Below are 16,619 nucleotides of genomic sequence, written 5' to 3'. Positions count from 1 at the left end.
GTGGGGAAATTAACCCTCTGAGTCCATGTAGCCCACAATAGAAAATTAGGTAGTTAAACCGAGTGCACATAATATTCACAAAAATAATGATTTGATCTCCCACATCCTGCATGAGCAGTCACACAGGGAGCCCTTTTGGAGTTGCATGCTGCTTTAGCAGTGGGGCACAGAGTTCCGTGTGATCCTCCCAAATCCTCCCCCTCTTTGTGCAGTGAAATTGTATTGCGAAGAGAACCCAGATGTCTCAGCCTTAACAACAATGCCTCTGCTACACATTCACAGAGCAGCTCTATGTCTACCTCACCATATTTATAGGGAAGTACTTTAAAGCTACATTTTTCCCCCCATGGGCTCATACAAAATATTTTAAGAGATGATTCACCATAATTTTCATGAAATAAAACATAGCCACTTTGCTTGTAGAAAGTACAAGATGGGTAATAATTTGATATGTTTGTTTTAAGCTTTTGGTGAATAAAGTGCTTGTGAAAGGTACCAGAATGACAGCTCTTGAGAGGAACAGATTAACAGTGTATCCTTGGGAAGTGGCCCAGTCTTTGGAAGGAGACTGGTTAGACACAGCAGCCAAATGGCACCTAACAGCAAAGCTCCACAGATGAACATTACCTGCCAAATGTCTGTAGGTAGGAGGCCAGAGTTAGGATTCTATTGAGGATTGGAAAAGTGCAACAATGTCACCTTCCCAAAATTTTAGCTCCTAATACCAGTACCCTCTGTGACCTGAAGGAAGAGTACCAGACATGTGCCTGACATGATTTTGCCCAGCCTTCTGCCTGCTATAATGCAGTAAGAGCCAAAATCAGAGTCACCATACATGTACAGTGAAGCATACTTCTCACTTATATTAGTATATATAAACCTGGCAAACTGATAAGGGATAGTTGTTACAACAGATAGGGAAGAATGATTATGTGAAGAAAGACACACAAACATATTAACCTGAAGAATTGTTAATCCTTTCAATGTAAATAATTATGCCTTTCCACATAAATCAGGTAAACTGACAATCTATAGAAATGGCATTAGAACATATGTTTCTCTTGGCAAAGAGGTTCTCTTTGTTTGAAACCACTATATCATGACACTGGTATGGGAATTTAGTTGGGTAATGAATCTGGCTAATTTAGTTGGGTAATGTCCCTCCAGTTACAATGAAGAAGAGAGACAGAGCCAGCTATTTACCATCTCAGAGGTACTGCATCTATTCTTTCTGTATATTGATTTACTAATCTCTGATTGATAATCTGATTAAATAATTTCAATTGAGCCAATTATTCAACACTCTTGAGTCATCATTAACTCAACTATAAAAATACTAAAAACAACAATAACCTGAGCAAAGACATCAGAATTTGGCCTCATATATTTTTATGTTTAAATGAAGAAAAGGAGAGGGAAAAAAAACTAGCTCTGGCAGGCATAACATCCTCAAGCAGAAGTGGACAGAATATTCCAGCAGTGGTCACAAAAACTCTATTCCTATTAGAGATGTCCTGGTTTATTTATTCAAGGATTGTCATAGAGCAATGCTGCTGCACTAACAAGGTGCGAGTACTAATTTTAGGGTGGGTGAGTTTGTTGGGCTGTTTGTGGGGGTCTTTTTCCCCCCTCTTTCAGGTTATTTCAATTACAGGGTCAGTTGCGATTGTGTGTCTGGGGACCATGTGAGCCTTTGTTCCCTGGTTCAACCTTGATCATCTTTGATCAGCCTCAATCAGCCTTGTGATCACCCTCCCCTTGTGTGATTAACGAGGGGATAGGGTTGACCTAGGAGAGAAGGCCTTAGAAGCCAGAGGCTAAACTACTAAGGGGACGGCAAACAGTGGAGTTTGAGAGAGAGTTTGTAGGAGGGAGACATAATATAATCACAACAGTTAGTAAGGGTTGCATCACCAGTGCCAACACTGCTCTTGTCTCCTCCACCTGCGCCGGTATCCAGACAGACAACCTAACCATGGATGCCTCTACCCAGATCCTGGTGTGGACTTGCAGAGACTGCATTTTCCACTCACAGAAAGCCAGGCTGGGGGACCAGTGTGAAAGGTGCCTGCGGGTGGAATCTCTCAGGAAGCAAGTGGGAGAACTATAGGAGGAGGTGGCTAGGCTGAGGAGCATCCATGCCCACAAGGAATTCCTTGAGAGTATTTATATGGAGATATCCAAGGCTGAGGAGCCATCCAGCTGAAAAGGACTGCTGTCACACTGCTGGGGGAGGGTGATATGGCTTTGTCACAGGGAGAACAATGGCTGCTGATTACTTCTGGCAGCAGGCAGTGCTCCACCCCTACTCCCAACCCACTCACCGTGGTGATGGAACACCGTTATGCTGCCCCAGCAACAAGTTATGAGGAATCACTCTCAAAGGTGGAGGAGGAGAAGCCATGTACCCCCAAGGCTGGGAGGATAACAGCCACCACTCCCAGAAGGAAACATAGGATAGTGGTGGTTGGTGACTCTCTTCTGAGGGGGACGGAGGCACCCATTTGTCACCCTGACATGGCATCCTAGAAGGTATGCTGCCTGCCAGGGGCCCGTGTCTGAGACGTTATGGAGGGATTTTTGAGGATCATCTTGCCCTCTGACTACTATCCCATGCTACCCATCCATGTGGGCACTTGTGATACTGCGAGGTATGACCCTCAGAAGATCAGAAGTGACTACAGGGCTCTGGGAAGAAGGATGAAGGAGTTGGGAGGGCAGGTGGTGTTCTCTTCAGTCCTTTCAGTCAAGGGTGGGGGCCCAGGCAGAGACAGATGCATCCTGGAGGTGAATGCCTGGCTGCGAAGATGGTGTCACCAGAAGGGCTTCGGCTTCCTTGACCAAAGGATGCTGTTCCAGGAAGAAGGACTTTTAAGCAGATATGAAGTCCATCTACTGAGGAAGGGGAAGAGCATATTTGGATACAGATTGACTAACCTAGTGAGGAGAGCTTTAAACTAGGTTTGAAGGGGACAGGTGACCAAAGCCTACAGGTAAGTAAAAAACATGGACACCCGGGAGAAGGATTGGAATTTGCGGGGAACATGCACTGTTATAGTAGGGATAAGGGAGAGAAGACAAAACTGGGCGGGGGGGGAATCAAATCGGTATCTTAGATGTCTGTATACTAATGCGAAAAGTATGGAGAATAAGCAGGAAGAACTTGAAAGCTAGTAAATAAACATAACTATGACATAATTGGCATCACAGAGACTTGGTGGCATAATACACATGACTGGAATATTGGTATAGAAAGGTACAGCTTGCTCAGGAAGGACCAGCAGGGAAAAAAGGGAGAAGCTGTTGCTTTTTATATGAAAAATGTATACACTTGGACTGAAGTTGAGATGGAAATAAGAGACAGACTTGTTGAAAGTCTTTGGGGAAGGATACAAGGGGTAAAATACAAGGGTGATGACATGGTAGGGGTCTACTACAGTCCATCTAACCTGGAAGAAAAGGTGGATGAGACATTTTTTAAACAGCTAACAAAATCATCTAAAGCACAGCATTGGTGGTGATGGGGGACTTCAACTACTCAGACATCTGTTGGGAAAATAACACAGCAGAGCACAGACTACCCAACAAGTTCTTGGAATGTATTGGAGACGATTTTTTTTTATTTCAGAAGGTGGAGACAGCTACCAGGGGAGAGGCTGTTCTAGATTTGATTTTGACAAATAGGGAGGAACTCGTTGAAAATTTTAAAGTGGAAGGCAGCTTGGGAGAAGTGATCATGAAATGGTAGAGTTCATGATTCTAATGAATGATAGGAGGGAGAACAGCAAAATAAAGACAATAGATTTCAAGAAGGCAGACTTTAACCAACTGGTTGTTGGTAGGTAAGATACCTTGGGAAACAAATCTAAGGGAAAAAACAATTGAAGACAGTTGGCAGACTTTCCAAAGAGACGTTATTAAGGGCACAAGAGCAAACTATCCCACTGCATAGGAAAGAGTATGGCAAGAGACCACCCTGGCTTAACCAGGATATCAATGATCTTAAAAAAAAAAAAGTCCTACAAAAAGTGGAAACTAGATCAAATTACAAAGGATGAATATAAACAAATAACACAAGTATGTAGGGGCAAAATTAGAAAGACACAAAAGGAGATTAAACTATCTAGAGACATAAACGGTAACAATAAAACATTCTACAAATACATTAGAATCAAGAGGAAGACCAAGGGCAGGGTAGGACCCTTACTCCATAGGGGAGGGGAACAATAAGAGAAAATGTGGAAATGGCAGAGGTGCTTAATGACTTCTTTGCTTCAGATTTTCACCAAGAAGGTTGGTGGTGATTGGACGTCTAACATAGTGCATGCCAGTGAAAATGAGGAAGGATCAGAGCCTAAAATAGGGAAAGAACAAGTTAAAATTACTTGGACACATTAGCTGTCTTCAAGTCACCAGGGCCTGATGAAATGCAGGAAGAGCTGACTAAGAGATATCTGAACCACTAGCAATTATCTTTGAAAAGTCATGGAAGATGGGAGGGATTCCAGAAGACAGGACAAGGGCAAATATAGTGCCAATCTATAAAAAGGGAAATAAGGACAACCCGGGAAATTACAGATCAGTCAGTTTAACTTTTGTATCTGGAAAGATAATAGAGCAAATAATTAAGCAATCAATTTGCAAACATCTAGAAGATAATACAGTGATAAATAACAGTCATCATGGATTTGTAAAGAAGAAATCATGTCAAAACCACCTGATAGCTTTCTTTGACAGTGTAACAAGCCTTGTGGGTGGGTGGGTGGTAGTTGTGGTATATCTTGACTTTAATACAGCTTTTGATACTGTCTCGCATGACCATCTGATAAACAAACTAGGGAAATGCAACCTAGATGGAGCCACTATAAGGTGGGTTCATAACACGTTGGAAAACCATTCCCAGAGAGTAGTTATCAGTGGTTCATAGTCATCCTGGAAGGACATAATGAGTGGGGTCCCTCAGGGATCAGTTCTGGGTCTGGCTCTGTTCAATATTTTCATCAATGATTTAGATAATGGCATAGAGAATACACTTATAAAGTTTGAAGGCAATACCAAGCTGTGAGGGGTTGCAAGTGCTTTGGAAGATAGGATTAAAATTCAAAATGATCTAAAGTAAATAAGATGAAATTCAATAAAACCAAATGCAAAGTACTCCACTTAGGAATGAACTATCAGTTGCACACATACAAAATGGGAAATGACTGCCTAAGAAGGATTATTGTGGGGTCATAGTGGATCACAATTTAAATATGAATCAACAGTGTAACACTGTTGCAAAAAAAAAGCTAATATTCTGATATGTATTAACAGGATTGTTGTAAGCAACACATGAGAAATAATTCTTCTGCTCCACTCTGCTCTGATTAGACCTCAACTGGACTATTGTGTCCAACTCTGGGCACCACATTTCAGGAAAGATGTTGACAAACTGGAGAAACTCCAGAAAAGAGCAACACAAATGATTAAAGGTCTAGATGACCTATGAGAGAAGACAAAAAAAAATGGGTTTCTTTAGTCTGGAAAAGAGAAGAATGAGGGGGGACATGAAAAGAGTTTTCAAGTACATACAAGGTTGTTACAAGGAGGAGGGAGAAAAAATGTTGTTCTCAACCTCTTAGGGTAGGACAAGAAGCAATGAGCTTAAATTGCAACAAGGGTGGTTTAGGTTGGACAATAAGAAAAATTTCCTAACTACATTGCCTAGGGAGGTTATGGAATCTCCCTCATTGGAGATTTTTAAGAGCAGGTTAGACAAACACCTCTCAGGGATGGTCTAGATAATACTTAGTCCTGCCATGAGTGCAGAGGATGGGACTAGATGACCTCTCAAGGTCGCTTCCTGTCCTATGATTATATGATACTACATTAAATTTATTTTATTATGTATACTGATAATTATATTTTCCCCACATAAAATAGGTTTGTGGTTTCATATACATAGGGACTTCTTAATTCTTGTAATAGGGAAGAAACATCTGTAAAGGTCATGGGGGTTAATTTTAAGTTCCTAAAACATGAAAGTGGCTAATGCTACAGGCAGGCACTTGAGCCAAACATTTATTTCAGATGGAACTGCTAGACAGCACTGAATGTTGGTCTCACTACTGCACATAGCAAAAGTATTAAGGAGACACACTGGATGAGGTGATACCTTTTATTGGACCAACTTCATTTGCTGAGACAAGTTTCTGAGCTTAAACAGAACTCTTCAGATCTAGGAAATGCATAGAATCATAGGGTTGGAAGGGACCTCAGGAGGTCATCTAGTCCAATCCCCTGCTCAAAGCAGGACCAATTCCCAACAAAGCCCTGGCTTGGATGATTTAGTGCACTAAATCCCCCAGTAATAACACAGTGAAATGAGACAATCACTACACTCTTGAATGAACTCACACAGAAAATAAATTATAAAAAACAAAACCACCATATCACCGGTGTGTGAACATTTTCACAAAGCAATCACTCTATATCTGACACCTCAGTTCCTCCTCAAAGGAAACCTGCACAACATCTTCAAAAGACAAGCCTGGGAGCTTAAATTCATAACTTTGCTAGACACTAAATACCATGGACTGTCAATAGACACAGTGGATTTATGGCTTATTACAACATTATAACCCATGAACTCCATCCCACCTCCCCACTTCTTTACTCTCCTCTCCACCCTATGATTGGAGAGGTGTTATCTGGCCACTTGACCTTTAATAGTCCCTTTAAATATGTGGGAACTACTTATGCTAAACAATCTGTGCCATCTCACTCTGCGTATATTTCCCAGACTTGAAGAGCTCTGTGTAAGCTTGTCTCTTTTACCAACAGAAATTGATTCATTAAAAGATATTACCTAGCCCACCTTGTCACTCTAATATCCTGGGACCAACATGGCTACAACAACACTGCATAGTTTTATGAGTGTGAGGGAAGATTTTCATTTGTTTCATTTCAAGTGTTTGGGGATGTAGCTGACCTGAAAAAAGAGAGTCTGACTGGGGAAATTTCTGGATCCAGGCTTTAGCAGGCTTCCTGCGTCTGATGTACTTAAAACCAAAAAATACTATTTGAGTCTTTGGCTAGCTGTTCTTCAAATACATTTTTGGCCTTCCTAGTTATATTTTTACACTTCATTTGCCAGAGTTTATGTTCCTTTCTATTTTCCTCACAAGGATTTAACTCTCTCTTTTTAAAGGATGTCTTTTTGCCACTCACTGCTTCTTCTACTTTCTTGTTTAGCCATGGTGGCTCTTTTTTGATTCTCTTACTATGTGTTTTAATTTGGGGTATACATTTATATTGAGCCTCTATTATGGTGTCTTAAAAATGTTTCCATGCAGCTTGCAGGGATTTTACTTTTGTTTCTGTACCTTTTAATTTCTGTTTAACTAACCTCATTTTTGTGTAGTTCCCCTTTTTGAAATTAAATGCTGTCAGAACCAGTTCTAATGTGACAGTGTCTAAAGGTAAAATAGCAAATGATGACAGCCATGATTGTGCTACTTTTCTTCCAGGAGATCCTGGCTTTGTCAGACACTTTACTGACAAAGAACTGGAAGACAAGCACAGTTTTCCATAAATAATTATGCTGTTTCAACAGATGGAGCTTTATTAACTAGAGCAGGGATAGGCAGCCTATGGCATGTGATTTTCAGAGGCATTCACACTGCCTGGGTCCTGGCTACCAGTCTGGGCGGTCTGCATTTTAATTTAAATTTAAATGAAGCTTCTTAAACATTTTTTAAACCTTATTTACTTTACATACAACAATAGTTTAGTTATATATTATAGACTTATAGAAAGAGACCTTCTAAAAATGTTAAAATGTATTACTGGCACGTGAAACCTTAAATTAGAGTGAATAAATTTAGACTCAGCACACCACTTCTGAAAGGTTGCCAACCCCTGAACTAGAGTATGAGAATACCCAATGAGAGACTCGTACTACTTGCTCAGTTTATGAGTCCCACAACTTTCAAATTAGTAAAATGCAATGTGTCCATACAGGGGCAGGGGGGAGGGGGAATCCCAAACTGAAACCAACCCTGCAACAAATGGACAAATCCAGGTCCATGCTCACTGACATAGATAACATAGCAGACACAGAAAAGGTATATGTTACTTAGCTGGACGTTTTGCAACACTATTCCAAACCAAATACACTTCCTTTATTTGCTGCAACAGAATATTCTGTATCATATATGCATTGCTAATGTCCATGCCTGAGAGTCATCATAATACTACAAAACTCTTGTGTGAGAAACTCCCATCAGTGGGCATGACTCCCAGCAAAGAAAATGAGAAAATAGCTTAAAGACTAGGGCTTCTGAAGTATTTAGTAACAGAAAGTTAGTTTGGACTTGGTCACTTCATGGGGTGCTGGAAAATGGTGACGATTCAGCATCAGCCATGGACATAAGCCTTACATCAACTGCCAGCCATTTAGTTGGGACATACACTATTGAGAGATGGCAGGAAAAGTGATTCACGGAGGGCAAAAAGCCTGGAATAAGACACAGGGAAGCAGCATTCCAGAGGTTGGCACCAGAGCTATACTATAGGCTGCACAGTAGCCAGCCCGGACCCTCTATTTGGTTTCCCAAACATAGGCCAGCATGTAGAGTATGTGTACCTACACACCACAGTGAAAAGCAAACAGTTTCCACACTACAGCGTGTAGCTAAAAATGTCAGTGAAAGGCTCTGGTAGGGAGGAGTCAGTGGGGAAAGGCTTCAGCAGTTCGCAGCTGCTGGACCCTTTCCCCATTGCCTCCCCCGCCAGTGCATTTCTCAGCTGCCAGTCTTTTCCTTCAATGGGAAAGGGTGTGGCAGAAAGGAGGCAGCAGGACAGTACGCTGCTGAGGGAAGCACTGCCTAGGTTAGTGGAGAACCGTATGGGTCTATACACAGGTGAATATCCATAGTTTTTAGGTGTCTTTACTCTTCTTGCCTAAGCTGTGGCTTACTATCTACACTGCTATTTATACCTATGTATTCCCATAAGACGTGCACAGTGTAGCCATTCCCATAGCTGAGTACCGGGCTAGGAGTTGTGATTTTTCACTCCCCAGTGGCTAGAGCAACTGTATAGGAGAATCCCAGATTTTTAATGCACTGTATTTAGACAAGCAGTTTTTTAAAGGTCAGAGATAACTAATAAACACTAGCTTAATGTATTTTAAAGCCAGTATTGCAGTTTAATAAACTCCAATGTCTCTGTTTCATGAGAAGCTGAGGTTAATCATTAAGATCACTGTCATCCTGATAAAGGCTGAAAACATAAATCATTTATTACTACATAAATTGGGTACATATCTTAGTCAGCTATAAAGCTATTTAAAGTACTCAAGAGGAAGCAATGTATTTACAGTTATAACTACAATCTTCATAAACTCAGGGTTCAAAACATCTGCTGTACATAACAAGATGAAGAATTCTTAGAGACACAGGTCACTTTTTGTTATTCATTTACCAGTGATGTCCCTGAAAAGTTGATAAAAATGATTGTTCATATGTCTAATTTCAAGCAGGATTTCCCATCCTTTCTTTAAAGTAAATTTCATCATAACTGTTTGTGCATTTCTAAATTATTTGTTACACAGTCTATCTTCCTGTTTTCTCCTAGTACACAGTGTAGAACAAACCAAAAATATTTTCTAGTAATTACTTTTTTGGGGAGGGGAATAGCAATAGGTATTATGCATCACTACTACTAAAAACAGACTGAGTTTCTGAATTACAGACAGAATATAACACTTGAATAATTATAGCCAGGTATGGCCAAACTAGCACAGCTTTCTTAGAGGAAAAATTGTGCCTCTCTAAGGTCCCATATCTGCATGATAATCCATAGAGGTGATCTGCTGCTACAGCACAGAACCCCATTGATTTGAAAAACAGGAAAATAAACATGTCCCTATGCTCATAATTAAGAAGGATTTTTTTAAAAGCAGTTGAAGAGGTCCTTCTCTAAGAAAATAGTAAAGAAAGAAATAACCATGGTTAGAAAGTTTGCTTCCAAAAATTAAAACAGATTAATTTGTGACTGGAAAATGCTATTACAGAGTTCCATATTTCTGGTCTGCCCTTGACTTCCTGATCAAATTTAGTTGTTAAGTAAAATTACTAAAGTTAATGGGAATTATTGGGTGTTTAGCACTTTTGAAAAAAAATTAGCCAGATGCCCCATGGATTTAGGAGCCTAACTTTAGACTCTTTTTTAGATAATTTCTCCAGAAAGGCTATCTGCTGAGTACTGATGGCGCTATGTTTTCATAGTCGCTTTTCAGAGCAGAGTAATATTTTAAACAGAAAAGAATTGTGAACTTCTGTTTCTTAAATTGAAAAGATTATAATTGGGTGCTATGCCATAAAACCAGCATTTAACATATTAAAGGGGATGGGCACAAGTTATAGTTTGTTTATGACATTGTATTGTTTATATATATATAAAATGTATGTATTAGGAGATATACCAATCTCCTAGAACTGGAAGGGACCTTGAAAGGTCATCAAGTCCAGCCCCCTGCCTTCACTAGCAGGACCAATTTTTGCCCCAGATCCCTAAGTGGCCCCCTCAAGGATTGAACTTACAACCCTGGGTTTAGCAGGCCAATGCTCAAACCACTGAGCTAACACCCCCCCCCCCCTTGATTGGGGCTGTATGAACTGTTGCTAACTGAGAAATTCTAGACATTACTAGATTAAATTTGAAGTAGAAAAATATTGGTAAAAATAATCTACACTTCTGCATGCTGATGGCTTCTGAATTTACAGCATTCCCTGTGGGACAGCAATAAATAATAATAATAATTAACTTTGCACTTACATATAACCTATCATTTGAGAATGTTAAGCGCGTTACATGATTAAATTGTTAAGCTTCACAATAGCCCTTTGAGAGAGATAAGTGCTTTATTATACAAGTTTTACAGAGGAGTAAACTAAGGCACACAGTTATGAGAAACCATGGAAGCTCAATAACAATATCTGCCCAGTGTGTCAGCAATTAAAGCAAATGTAATGACGGGGTCCATTAAAAAGCAATAGAAACTAATACAAGAATAAGGGAAAGATTTCTTTTGAAAAACGGTACACCTTCATCTAGACCACTGTGTCCAGTTTAACCACTCAAATATATCAGAGATTGAAAAGACCCTGAGAAAAGCATCAAAAGTTAGAGGAGTAGCAGGGTAACATGTTGAGAGTCTGTCAAATCTAATTTTATTTACCCTGGAGAGTAGCAGTGTTACAAAGCAGCAAAGAGTCCTGTGGCACCTTATAGACTAACAGACGTATTGGAGCATGAGCTTTCGTGGGTGAATACCCACTTCATCAGATGCATGTCATAGTATTCACCCACGAAAGCTCATGCTCCAAATACGTCTGTTAGTCTATAAGGTGCCACAGGACTCTTTGCTGCTTTTACTGATCCAGACTAAGAGGGCTACCCCGCTGATACAAAATTATGAAGGTGAATGAAAACTGATGCATTTCTCCTTTCTATCCTATTTTTATTAGGACAAAAACAAGGCATTGTTTGGTGAAATTAAAAGGCAGTAATCTTAAAATAAGTAATAAGCCTTTCTACAACAGCAAGAGGGAGACTCAGAACATTTTTACCCACATCTACCATACAAACCCCCTCTCTGACTCCACTTACAACCGTAACAAACAAATTAAACAATCAACCGAAAACACAAAAATCTAATGTGGAGTTTTTACTCCAGAAAGGGAGAAGAACCAGAGATTATAAAGTCCGTTAGGGATTTGTTATTGCTATTGATTTTACTTTGAAGGTGCTCAGTGACAATTATACTGACATATTATGATGGGGGACAGTATGAGACTCAAAGATACATATCTAGAAAAATAGTAAGAGGACATATTACTTTAAACAGTATATAATCAATCTGTCTTATACAATGCCACAGGAGATCATTGCATCAAAACTTGTAGCTGGGTAATTTCACCACTACTAATTTTTTTGGATAAACCAAGTACTTACAAGTGAATCAAATCTCATGATTCAGGTCACAAGCGATAAGTATAAGAAAGGCCAGTCTCTACTCCCCTCAACATTCCTACTGTGAAAACTTGTCTAGTTATTGTATTATTTTACCCTCAGTTTATCTGTTTCTTAAACATCTTTCAGTTCCTTGAAAACTTTATGAAAATTCATATTTTCCACCACAGAAAAGAGATGTCAGTTAGCTTTTAAAATTTTCATAAACAATAATGACAGCTCTCAGATGGTATGCCTCAAAGGGAAATTGATAAGTAGTTTTCATAATTGTAATTTGTTTACCTTTGTTTTTCTCTCCAATGTTGTCAATGTTCAGAACATTAGTTCTGAAGAATGAAAATAAAAAAAATATATCTTTCCATACTAATTGTGCCATTTTCCATTTGGCAAACATTCAATATCCATTTAGCAAACATTTGAGGGCTTCCTTCTGTTTACATATTTACTTGTGCATAAGTAGTATAGAATGGAGATATGCAGAGTACTGGTGATAATTTTAGTGCATTTGCAGAGATAAGAGTAAAATTCATGATTCATAGATTGAGGTCAGAAAGGACCATTATATGATCCAGTCTGACCGCCTGTTTGACACAGGCTATTGAATTTCAACCAGCTACTTCTATGTCAAGCCCAATAACCAGTGTTTGACCAAAGCATACCTTCCAGAATCTAGTTTTGATCTGAAGACATCAAGAGACAGAAAATCTATTACTTCCCTTGGTACTTTGTTCCACTAGTGCATGAGCCTCCCTATTAAAAATGTGTGCCTTATTTCTAAGTTGAGTTGCTGGCTGCAGCTTCCAGCCATTGGTTCTTATGCCTTTCTCTGCTAGACTATACTGCCCCTTAATACCCAATATTTTCTCCCTGTGCACTTATCAAGTCATCTGTCCATCTTTTTGATACATTAAACAGATGGAGCTCTAAGTACCTCACTCCAAGACATTTTATTCGAGCCTCGGATAATTTGTGTAGCTCTTTTCTGAACCCACTCCAATTTTTCAACATTTTTTAAAATGAAGACACCAGAACAGTATTCTAGTATCAGTTTCACCATGTCTAACCAATCCCATATAGAGAAATAAAACCAACTTCTGTTCCTAGTTATTACACTAAAAATGCACTACACATTTTACCACCTGATGTATATTAATGCTAAGCCTAATGCTAAAGTTACAACGGGGCTCTATAATGTTGACAGAAAATTAATCATTTCCCAGAACAAAGCAAAATCTTTGACTTCAGCACTGGATCTAAGTAGGGTTAATGGACGTGGTTAACATCCCATCCAAACTACAGAATGGAACCACGATGTCTGGCAGGCAAAGTCTTTAGCATAAGTCCCACCAACAAGGGGGCTACTTTTTAATTGATTGTGAGTAGTTTGCAAGGTGACTTATTGCTAGTTTATAAGCTTATTAATACAAGTTTTGAAAGCCCCTCCCAGTGAAAAGGGGGCTTATCCTTAGAAAGCCTTGTAGAGGCTCCCTCCCAAATTTTAGTGCAGGGCTGAAGGGTTCAAAGATAGCTTCTTAAGTCCATAAGACAAAGCAGAGCACATATGCCTGCCTATGCCAAATTCTATAACTGGGAAATTGGAATTTGGTAGGAATGCAGCACCAACTCAAAATGGCACCGGACTCTGCCAGAACAGATGCAAAACTTGCAGACGTAGCCCCAAAACTACTAGAATTATCAAACATCTCCCCCTATCTCAACATGTGGTGTACCTCATCCAGTACATTAAATGGCCCAATAGCCACTATGTGAGTGAAACCAGATGATCACTATGCTCTTGAATAAACTTACATAGGAAAATGATAACAGACAAAAATGCCATGTCACCCGTGGGAGAACACTTTTCACAAAGCCATCATTCTATATCTGTCTTTTCAGACTTCATCCTAAAAAGGAACCTACACAACACCTTCAAAAGATGAGCCTGGGAGCGTAAATTCATAACTTTGCTAGACACTGAATACCATTGACTGAATAGACACACTGGATTTATGGCTTATTACAACAATCTGTAACCCATTAATCCCCACCCTCACACCAGCTTCCTCCTTATGACTGGAGGGATATTAATGGGCCACTTCATTTTGAATAGACCCTTGCAATATGGATTGACTACTTCTGCTAAACCATCTGTTCCACCTTGTATTTGCAGTATTCCTAGACTTGAAGAGCTCTGTGTGGCTAGGAAGCTTGTCTCTCTCACCAACAGAAGTTGGTCATATAAGAGATATTACCTCACCCACCTTGAACGCTACTTCAGACAGACATATAGGTCCTGATTCATCAAAGCCCTAAAGCCCTAGTTCAGCAAGACACTTAAGCATATGCCTCACTTTAAGCATGTTAATATTCACACAAGTTAGTCAGAGCCTTAAGCACATGCATAACCATTGATCTATATCAGACTCATCTGCTAAAGTTAAGCAGACTGCAATGCTTGGCTGAAAAGGATACATTTAGACCTTGTCTATATATAAATTGCACTGACTTAGCTAAACTCAGATTAAATAAACATCAATCTTACACTGACTGCAGAGGATCCATAAAAAGGGTTGCACCAACTTCATCATTTTTTAAACCAAATAGGTGCAGCTTGTGTGCGCCAACAAAGTCTAAGTCACAAGCTTGAAGTTAATCACGTACTTATATGCTTAGCTGTAGCTGAGGTCTTTCTTGGTTTCAGGCCCCATAAGCTCGCAGACTAATCCAATGACTGTTTCTGTTTGTATGACTTTTGTAGTGTTATATTAATACCCTTATCCCTTTCATTTTATTTTGATTTACTCTCTATATATCACTATCATAAAATTGGAGACAGGGGCGGCTCTAGGCACCAGCAAAACAAGCTGGTGCCTAGGGCGGCAAAATCTAGGGGGCGTCCCCTGCGGACGGGGGGGGGGGGGAGGGCGGCAGGCTGGGCCGGCGGCCCTGCCGCAGGCATGACTGCGGAGGGGGCGCTCGTCCCGCGGCTCGGCTGGACCTCCCGCAGGCATGACTGCGGCAGCTCAAGCGGAGCCGCCGGACCCGCGAACCGTCCGCAGCCGCGGGAGGTCCAGCCGAGCCGCGCGGGACCAGCGGTCCCTCTGCAGTCATGGCCGCGGGAGGTCCGCTGCTCCCGCGGCTCCGGGGCGCCTCCCGCGCATGACTGCTTGGGGCGGCCAAAAACGTAGAGCCGCCCCTGATTGGAGAGCAAAACAGAGACAAAATAATGATTTGCTTCCTACAACCATATAGAAACTAAAATACATCTTGCTATACGGTGCGTGAGAAAGCTCAGGAACATGGGCCAAAATTTGAAAAAAAATAGACCAAAATTAGGCTCCTAAATCAATATTTAATTTATAAATTAAATTACATAAGTACTTTTGAAAATCCCACACTTTTGTGCCTAAGTATGATTTAGGAGCCTGACTTTTTGAAAATGTTGGCCATATTACAGAGAAATTTGGTTCTTTGAATGTTTCATTTAAAATGACACAGATACATGAAGCTCTTGTATTACTACCTATTGGATGAGATGAATTCTATTAAAACAATAATGACACCATAAGTTTTTAGGCTATCATTATTCAAGAGGCAAAAAACATTTTTAAAAAAACTGGATCAAGTTTCTTGGAAGGGGCAGGGAGAAGAGGGGGAAATCAGAACTTTCAGGTATCTACTAGCAAGGGAGGTATGAGTATTTAAGTGTTTGTGTAGATAAGCCCCCAGAATAGGTTATACTTTTAATATATGCAAGACTTTAAATGCTAACAATTCCTCCTGAAGTAGTAAGAATAAATGACTACAAGTGAGAAGTAAACAAATGTGGCTTAGTGAAATGAATATAAGACTGGGAATCAGAAAATTCATTAACAACACTTTCCTGAGAAATCAAACCCAATTTGAAAATATTCAGTTACATTCAACCATTCACTTGCCGCCTTTTCCATTTTAAGTAGCCTCTGTAATTTCTACTTTTGACTAGAGATGTAAGTAAACAAATACTGTGAACAATGGTTCTTCTAGTCTTATTAGGAAGAAAAGGAAATAATGAAAGAAATTATTTTCCCATACAATTTCAACCATTATTTCTAGGTGGCCTAGACTTGAATACATGTTGGATGCTTATGTGAACTGACCTTTTTGGATTTACCCAATGGTAATCAAAAAATCATGCAAAAGGTAAGATACAAGCAAAGGTTCAAATCCTGAAGTCATTTAACTGGAAAAAAATTTCCATAGGAGTATTGCCTGAGTAAACACTGAATAGAGACAGGCATTTGATCCATGAAAGTCAGGACATTCAAAGTTAAAGTGATTGACATTCCATTCATAATACACATTGTCTGCCTTCATTTATTTTTTGGAATGGAGAGAATTAAGGACAGAGTGGCACCTGCTGAGTTGAATTTCTTGGCTTTTGTCAGTTTATGTCACTGAAAGTAGTGTTTGATATTTATAGAACAAATATAGAGAATGTATATACTTGAAACTCAAGCTGTTGCACATGTCATTGTTAAAGACAAAATGTTTAAGACAAAATGCTTATATAGTTGATTTATGATGGCAGTCCTTTCCCTGGTACTATACTTAGAGTCCAG

At 39.8% G+C, this 16,619-nt stretch overlaps 1 protein-coding gene across 1 annotated transcript in view; it reads right to left on the bottom strand.

The window, feature by feature from the left end:
* The window catches only part of LOC120401373 (protein eyes shut homolog), a 676,185-nt gene that overhangs the window by 644,899 nt on the left and 14,667 nt on the right, over positions 1-16,619 (bottom strand). The gene's annotated exons all lie outside the window — the stretch shown is intronic.

This window comes from Mauremys reevesii, linkage group 3 (assembly GCF_016161935.1).
Source record: "Mauremys reevesii isolate NIE-2019 linkage group 3, ASM1616193v1, whole genome shotgun sequence".
NCBI classification, from domain to species: domain Eukaryota; kingdom Metazoa; phylum Chordata; order Testudines; family Geoemydidae; genus Mauremys; species Mauremys reevesii.
This window is presented reverse-complemented; position numbering and strand designations above follow the sequence as displayed.